The 8,608-nt window shown below is 34.2% G+C and overlaps 1 long non-coding RNA gene across 1 annotated transcript; it reads right to left on the reverse strand.

The window, feature by feature from the left end:
• Positions 1 to 2,754: 2,754 nt before the first annotated feature.
• Positions 2,755 to 4,801, reverse strand: LOC121231811 (uncharacterized). Its single transcript, XR_005929872.1, has 2 exons — positions 3,599 to 4,801; positions 2,755 to 3,510 (listed from the first exon to the last, which is right to left on the reverse strand). It is a non-coding gene; the product is annotated as an uncharacterized lncRNA (long non-coding RNA).
• Positions 4,802 to 8,608: the final 3,807 nt, after the last annotated feature.

The raw sequence follows: 8,608 nt of genomic DNA on the forward strand, positions 1-8,608 counted from the left end.
AGTCACGACATTGAAGACAAACGCAGTAGGAGACCAAAATAAATAGCTCTTCGCGATGTGGAGATGACTGACGTAGCGACAATTCCTGCGATAGTTTACTTGCGTTTTAAGGGCATTTCAAGGTCATTTATTAATGTTAAGCCCTAAGTATGGTAGTAACACAATGGGCACTTTAGTCTTTGAGTTCTTTCCTTTATAAACAACATTTTATTTCAGAGTTAAGGAGTTAAAGATGGATGGTCAATAGAGATTAGACTGGAGTTTTCTCTTAGGAAATTTTCTTAGATTAAGTTTTCAATTTTATTTTTATTTTTATCTTTATTTTTATTTAATGTGTTGAATTCTTATTTCGACAATTAAACTTTGTGATTAAAGATTACTCAAGAGTCGTGCAATTACCCGAATTTATCAATGAAAATTTCTCCACTTTTTTTTTTAATATTTCATTCATCATATATTTGATAGAATGTATGTACCACAATGAGAATTTGAATTATGTGCTTTTATGAATATATTGTATATATTAATTGATTAATCAATTATTTAATTGAGTGTTAATTTCTATTCGATTAGATATTTTATTTAATTTTTCCAAACAACTAAAAATGATGGAATTGATGCCTCTAGTAAAATATCTAGATAAAGGAGAAAGATGGGAGAATTTATCGTATATTGTTCTGGTAAATGTGTCGAGCAATGAGATCGAGAGGAAAATTGTATTCCTAAGTGAGACCAAATAATAGCTCAGGTGATAAATATTAAGTAGGAAGAGACCAAGAAGGTATTCCTAAGTAAGAGTAGTAAAAAACTCAATCGGGATATGGTATTAGCTTAACATTAGTTAATTAATTAATTGATTTTGGATTAATGAAATTACATTGTTTAAATAATAAATAGGAAGTAGATATTAAATTTAGGATTAGTTTTCTCTCAATTTGATTTTTGCTTACCTTGCTAATTTGTGATTCAATTAGATTAATATTTGCTTTCAAATTATTGGTTTAATAACAACATTTATCAATTTTTAACAATCTATTAGATTCGATCATCAAAATACTCTCATATTTCATTGTAAATTTCTATATTACAATTTGACATTGTACACTTATAGTTAAAAACAACTTTTAAAATTATTTTATAATTTTTTTTTGCGCACACATGCGGTCAGCCCCCCTCTACTCTAATTAGAGTAGGATTGTGTTTTCTATTAAAATAATGTTATTTATTTAAGATTTATTGAAGCACAACTCTTGTACTTTTCTTTATAAATAGAGACCATTGGTTTAGATATTTACACATATTTCATATGTCATTATTCTGCAAAAAAAAAAATGATGATAATTTATTTGCAAAAAATGAATTCTATTTTTGAGTAATATTAGAAAATGTTCGATTTATAGAGAGAATTTACTTTCTTGCTGCAAGTAAATAAATCATTTTCATTTAATGATTGACTCATGTTGCTCGAGACTTAAGACAATTTGTGGTTTGATGATAGTGAAGAAGGCTGTTCAATTGAAAACCAAGATCAATTTTAGTCCGCCTCGCACAAATCATAGGTGCATCTTGCTTTAGATTTATTATTATAAATAACACAATAGGCTTGAGAGGCATAGCTAGCAATAGCTTACTAATGAGAGTGAGATTTAGAGCTACAAGTTCGAGCTATACGACCACAAAGTTGACATTGAATTAGGGGCGAAGCCAGAACAATTTTTTAGGGAGCCGAATTAAATTTTAAATTTTTATAGTCTATATCTTTATAATTTTTAAAGGATTAAATCAAATTTTTATAATTTTAAAAGGGCCAAAATGAAATTTTATCTTTACTAAATTAAAATTTAAAAGGCCTTCCCGAATCGCCTCTGCATTGAATGGTTGGAAAAACTTACCGCAAGGGAAAAGATGGTCTACATTAATTATTTGGAGAACGACATGTAGTATTAGAAGGCCACTATTGGTTGTTTTGAGGACGTCATTATACCATGGGAGTGCGCCACTAGTTGGAGGGTGATTGTGATGTATTTGGAAGACCACAACGAATGTTTTGATGAGGATTTTCTAATGTAGTTTTTGTAGCCACAGCTCCTGTAATAGAGTATGTGTGGCTTTTATCTTCATGTTGGAGAAACTATTCATGGTCAAGAAGCTTTTGAAATAACACCTCGTACTCAACCGGGGTGTCGCATGTGCGAATAGAAGCTGAGACTTCCTTGAAATCAGAATTGAGACCACTGAGAATATTAACCGTTAACTCTTCGTATGAAATGGGAGCACCCACAATAGCAAGTTCATCAGAGATCATTTTTATCTCAAGTAAATATTGAAAAACTCCTGTTAATCCTTTTATAACACGAGTTAGTTGATCTTTGAGACTGTAAATCCGTGTGTGGCTTTTGTTGGCCTGAAGAGTATGCAAAAGTATCCATGTTTGTTTTGAAGAATCGGCAGAGACAACAGTGGAAGCAACAGTGTTTTCTACATAAACGAAGAATTGCTTGCTAAAGAAGGCGATCTTGGTGAAACCATTTTACATAAGGTTCTCTTGATTAACATCATTTGTTAAAATTGTCGTTGGAGGAGGGGATGTAGCACCTGTTAGATGACCCATTAGACCATGGCCATCAAGTAACATGGTCATTTGCTCTTTCCAGATTGGAAAGTTGGCACTATCATTGAGTTTAATAGGTAGTTGAGAGGCAGGATTGAACTGAATAATACAAAACACTAGATATTATAAAGAAGTTTTGAATATGATGAATAAATGGCTATGACTTTATTAATTGATGAACATCGGTTTTTAGTAAAAATCTCAACTACTAAAATCCAGAAAACCTCAACAAAATAATCCTAAAAGATAAAGATTGAGTCAATAGAGAATTAGATCACTCTAGTACCCATCACGCCTGCAAAAAACACGAGAGAACCACCACCTGCAGAAAAACGCAGCCTTCTTGATTTGCTTTTTGGAACTCGTAAATATTGAACGGATAAGCATACGTGGCTGGAAATTGTTTTCTTTTCTTAAAATAAATCCCAACAATTTATTTATGCTGCAAGTTGTGTTGGGAGTATTATTTTTATTCTATTATTTTTATTTTTACAAATGTTGTTTATAAACGCTGCTAAAGCTGCAATTGTTCACTGTTTATGCTGCAAATTTAGTTGGGTGTTGTATATTGTGTACATGGCAAGTGTTTCCCATCCGTTTCCATATCCATGGCAGAATTCATATCAACTTTTGAGCTAGAGGAAGGTGCAGGATCTGTTACAGCAGCCTCTACCTGCTTTTCTGCTTGTATACTGTTTATCTTCATGAGATTCTAAATCCTTTCTAGCTCAGTCGTGAGTTTCTCGTAACGACTTGGCAAGGTTCGTTCTAATTGCTCTCTGTGGCGCAGCCAATTGCTCCTGTTTTTGTAATTCTTGGAAACACTGTAGTTTTCTTCCTGCAATATCCATCAGCTTAAACATTGATTCTATCTTGACCGAAAGAGTTGCAGCATTTCTCTGATCAACCAAAATTTGTTTTTCAGTACCAAAAGGAATTGAATTTCAACAAGTTCCATAACTAAAGTATTATAAGTAATGCACAAACCTGATAACCCTGTGTGAGAAGATTGAACTTCTTCTCCATGCCTTCAGATCATTGTCAATCTTCTTTTTCAAATTCTGAAATTCAGTCTCCAAGGCTGCAAGTTTCTCTGTATTGTCAGCAACACTTGATAGACCATAAGCATTAGGAGTAGGGAAGTACATGAGATCATTTAGGCAAGTATTATGTGCTTCCACAAAATCATCAAAAGATTCGCTTGCATCCCATTGCCGCCCGAAGTAATTCAGCCTCTCGCTTCTTCAAGGAATCAACTAACCAATAAGATTAAGGTCAGTTCCCAACTTCCAAAAGCCTCATCAACAGTTATGCTCAAATATCATCTCTGATATTAAAGTGATGAATTATGAAAAACCCCCTTTAAAAAAAACAATCTCAGTATCTGGTTGACAGGGACCTGAATTTACAAGTTCATAGTCTGTGGGGTTCAGTGGAATTTAGAGTATAGGACCTTCCTTGCCGTGACACAAGACAGATGTAGATTGTAAAATTTGTAAGCACCAAAACATTTATGAGGTGGAAGCTAGCAAAAACCTCTTTACAACTTATTGGATGTAATTTTAAATGGTTTAATGGATCTGAGACAGTCAATGTTTACTCAATTCTATAGCAAACACCAAAATGAAGGAACGAAAGGCAGGATAACAAGTGAAAGCATGACAAACCGCTATTATTTCATCTCCTTCAAAAACTTTTATGTGGGATGAAGCATTTGGCACTTTTCTCTTGCTTGCTTTTTCATCAAGCGGATACCTGGCATTTTCATCCTCTAGCAACGAAGTTCCATGCTTATCAGTCCATCAGTCCTCATCAGAGAATCTTTGATTAGTTCCAAGGAGGTACTGCTAGGTCTTGGAAGCTCCCTCTGCAACACTTTTGGTTGCTATCGAGATTCTTCCTCAGCCCTTTCTCTAGCAGTCCTATTCGACAACTCTTTCAGTCTCCTCATCTTGTTCTTCACTCTCTTCTGGGAGTGGTTATTATATGGTACTTGTTCTTCGGCTGTGGAAGACTACCAGTCCAATCCGTACGGGTGTCCTTCCTTGCTGAGGTGTCTCGGAATAATATGCAAGAGGAGCCAGTTCCTCATTCCGTGCACGAACGTCACTGCCATGTCCAGTAGGTTTTGGTAAAATTAGTTTCGATTTCTTCCCCGCCGTTTTCTCGACTATTCTTTTTCCCTTCCATTCTTCGGAGAAGGCTTGATCCTTAACATCATAAAAGCCGAGAGTAGGCCTCTTCTTCAAGGCCCATTGCCTTTTATTTATTCCCGTGGGCTCCATTTTGTACATTCTTTGCAAAGAAAACAATACATTCTTTGCAAAGAAAACAATCTCCTGGAGTCTTCAATCTTTTCTGCCAGGCTAGTCTCTTGCCCCTCCTTTTAGCTAATATAGCCTTTTGCTTCAGCAATAATTTCTCCTCACCCGGATCCATATCAACGGTGTGTGAAGGCTCTGATCAGGTATTTAAATTACGGTCGCAGCCACGTTTTCAGTCTCGTTGCGTTTGTCGTAGTTGCGGACATAACGGATGCTATTACGGTCACTGCGGGTATCGCGGTCGTGAATTTTTTTAAAAATTCACACAACCTATTGTAAAATATAATAGCGGTATCGGCAGTAGCAGTTTCGGACGGTTCCACTACCGCTATATTGTAGCCGCTATAGCAGTATTAGACCGCTATTTAAATCCCTGGCTCTGATTCTTCAGGATTGATATTATAATCAGGCTCACAGGTTAGACTCAATATTTCTGTCTCAAGGAATTGTGAAGTAGTATAACCAACAATACTAGAAATAGTTGTCCAATGTATCGGTAAAACCTATGCATTGTGTTAGAAAAATCCGGTTAAAAAATGATTTATTGTAATAACAGAAGTTTAAAAATTTTCTTAATCGTCAGTTGTTCTTAACTTTCAATTAAACAACCTTCTTCACTATCCTCGTACTTTGAACAACATTATGTGGGTTCAAAAAATATGAACCAAATACAAAATAAGAAACAAATTTATTGTTTTCAATAGGAAAGTAATTTTCTCAATAGAAACCGATAAAAATCGTAATTCCCAAAAAATAAATTTTAACTACTTTCTAATTGAATAACAATATATGAAACCTATGTTACTAGTTCTACCAATATCATCCATTTATAAGGAGAATCTTGATTGAAAAGACTTACAAAAATAATATTTATTTAATAGAAAACACACTCTTACTCCAACTAAAGTAGAGGTGGGGTTGTCGCCCCTCTCATCTTGTACAAGTGGATTTGAGTCTTTTTTGCATTGGGTTTAATTATATGTATTTTTTAAAATTTTAACTCAACAATTTACAATTTAATCATACTCAATACTTATTTAATAGAAAACACACTTCTAGTCCAACTAAAGTAGGGGTGAACGACACACCCTAGTAAAAACTACAAAGGTTGTCATCCCTCTCATCTTATATGAAGGGATTTGAATCTCTTCTACATTGGGTCTAATTATATATAATTTCTAAACTTTTAACCCAACATTTTATAATTTAATCTAACTCAACATTTATTTTTCTATTTCTTAAAATAAATATTATTTATACTATTAATTTAGTCAACTAAATTAATTTCAAATTAAATTAAGGATCAAGCATTATGGATAGCTTTTTAATTTTTATTTTTTCCACCTACACTTCCAAAAGACCCAAACCACGTTTGTCATATTACATTAATGCATTTCTTTACAAATGGGCTAATTGCCATTTGACCCCAAATTTTTCTACTCAACACAATTCTTTAAAGTCTTTTCCTAATTCAATTAGAATTCTTATTTGTTATTTTAACAAATGAAAACCCTACCTCTACTCTCATCTTCACACAATCTTAAGAAAATACTTTGTTACAATCTTATTCTCAAAACCTTGCTACAGGGAATTTCTTTGAATTCTTGAATCTTTACAATCAAGCCCTAATCCATTGTCTTCATCAAAATCCTTGGATCTTGCACCATTAACTCATCAAAATTCCTATCAAAATCAGTAAGTATTTCATTCCCTGCCAATTAGGACTTTTCAATTTTAGGTAACAATAAGCTATAACAGATTAATCAACCTGTTATTGAATCTTTATTGCTTTCGTTGAACCCCCTCAAATCTTGAAAACCCATCAATAATCATCGCGTTTGGTCAATTGAAAGACCCTTGTACGTGTTTGGGTCGAGCTTTAACGTGGGGTGGTTGCTTTAGGTCCTAGGAAAGTAATGTGGGTGACTTTGCGAAAAATCGAGTCAAAATTCAAAACTGCTCAGGTGCAAAAGGTTGTGTCCCCTATTTTTCCCTTTGCATTCGCGCTTCATACATAGTTGAACACACGGTCGCATGGATCCATCATACATGGACTGAAGACTCACACACAGCCTGGACACATGGCGGTGTGGCTCTTGCACCTGCACCTCTTCGCTCCTCTTCGCTTCGCACACGGTCTGAGGCCATGCACACAGGCTGGACACACAGCTGTATGGCCTTTGAAACCTAAAATTTATAGTTTTGCCTAATCTTTACTTATTTTATGTAATTCAGTCCCTGGTTAGGTTTTTAATGGCATTTAGAGAACTAGATTATGCAATTAGGTCCCGGGTTAGGATAGAATAGATAAATATATGGATGAATCACTACAGCAAAACAAGTGTTTTTCTCACAAACGCCGCTATAGAACATGACCTTTAACAGCGCTTTTACTAAAAAAGTCGTTATAGAATGTGAGCTTTAGCGGCGCTTTTATTGAAAACGCCGCTAAAGGTCATGTTCTTTAGTGGCATTTTTTTATAAAAGCACAGCTAAAAGTATTGTTCTTTAGCGGCATTTGTGAAAAAAACGCCACTAGCTTTAGCAGATTTCTAATATCCTATTTTCATTCATGTACAACCTTTCCTGTAACATCAAATCCAACAAAAAACAGCAAATCTAAATGATACTTCAAAAATCCAACGAAAGATATATGATCTAAATTAATAAATAAATAACAAAATATTCTTACAATAATGTTAAAAGTTATAAAGTTAAAATATTCTTACAATAAGAAAACAAACGTCTAAGATGGCGGATTATGCGACTGCTGAAACATCTTCATCATATTCTGAAGCTGTAGCTGGAGTGCGTCGTATTTTCTACTTTGCTCTGCTTCCCTCACTACTGCCTCTGCTTCCCTTGCTGCTGCTTCCGCTTTAAGTTATTGCTAGAGTTCTTTATATTTTCTTTGAACCTCTGCTTCTCTCGATGCTGTTTCCACTTTAAGTTGAGCAATTTGCTCAACTGTGCTCGGTTGCATTTGAGCTATCTGATCTCTTAATCTCTGAACTTCAGCTTGAGCCTGACTCCTCGAAGGCATGTATTGCTGCAAGCTAGATCCAAAATATTGGGTTGGTTTAACAAAATATCCTTGAAATAGAACCCAACCATACCTTTTAGGACCCAAAACTTCAGTAATAATTCGGTTATCAATGTCGTCAACATTAACAGAACTATCACTCGAAGCAATCGCTTCATACTCCGCCTTTTTATCCTTTAGTTTCTCCTAATAAATCAATCAAAGAGTTAGAAACGAAGTATATAATAAAAACAAATGCAACATAACTTAACATTATTTGCATTACAAACAACGAATTAAACCATTATAATTAAACATTATAAATATTTAAAATAATTCAAATTTTATTAAGTAAATATACCATAATTTCTGCAGCTTCAGAAGTCATAGGAGATCCATCTTTCTTTCTATGTGTAATGTTAAAAAGTTGAAGGCGTCTAACTTTTTGACCAGATGGTAGCTCCTACAATATAGTAGTAAAAATATTATTTAATAGAAAGTAATTAATATTTGAAAATTAATAAATTCAAAATACCTCAGCCTCAGCTATACAAGCAAAACTTTTCGACCTAGTTGTGTCCGTGAATTTTTGTTTTTTCCTACTTGTAGCTCCAACTCGCTCACGATCCTACATTATGAAATTATTATTAC

Source organism: Gossypium hirsutum, chromosome A07 (assembly GCF_007990345.1).
Source record: "Gossypium hirsutum isolate 1008001.06 chromosome A07, Gossypium_hirsutum_v2.1, whole genome shotgun sequence".
Lineage (NCBI taxonomy): Eukaryota > Viridiplantae > Streptophyta > Magnoliopsida > Malvales > Malvaceae > Gossypium > Gossypium hirsutum.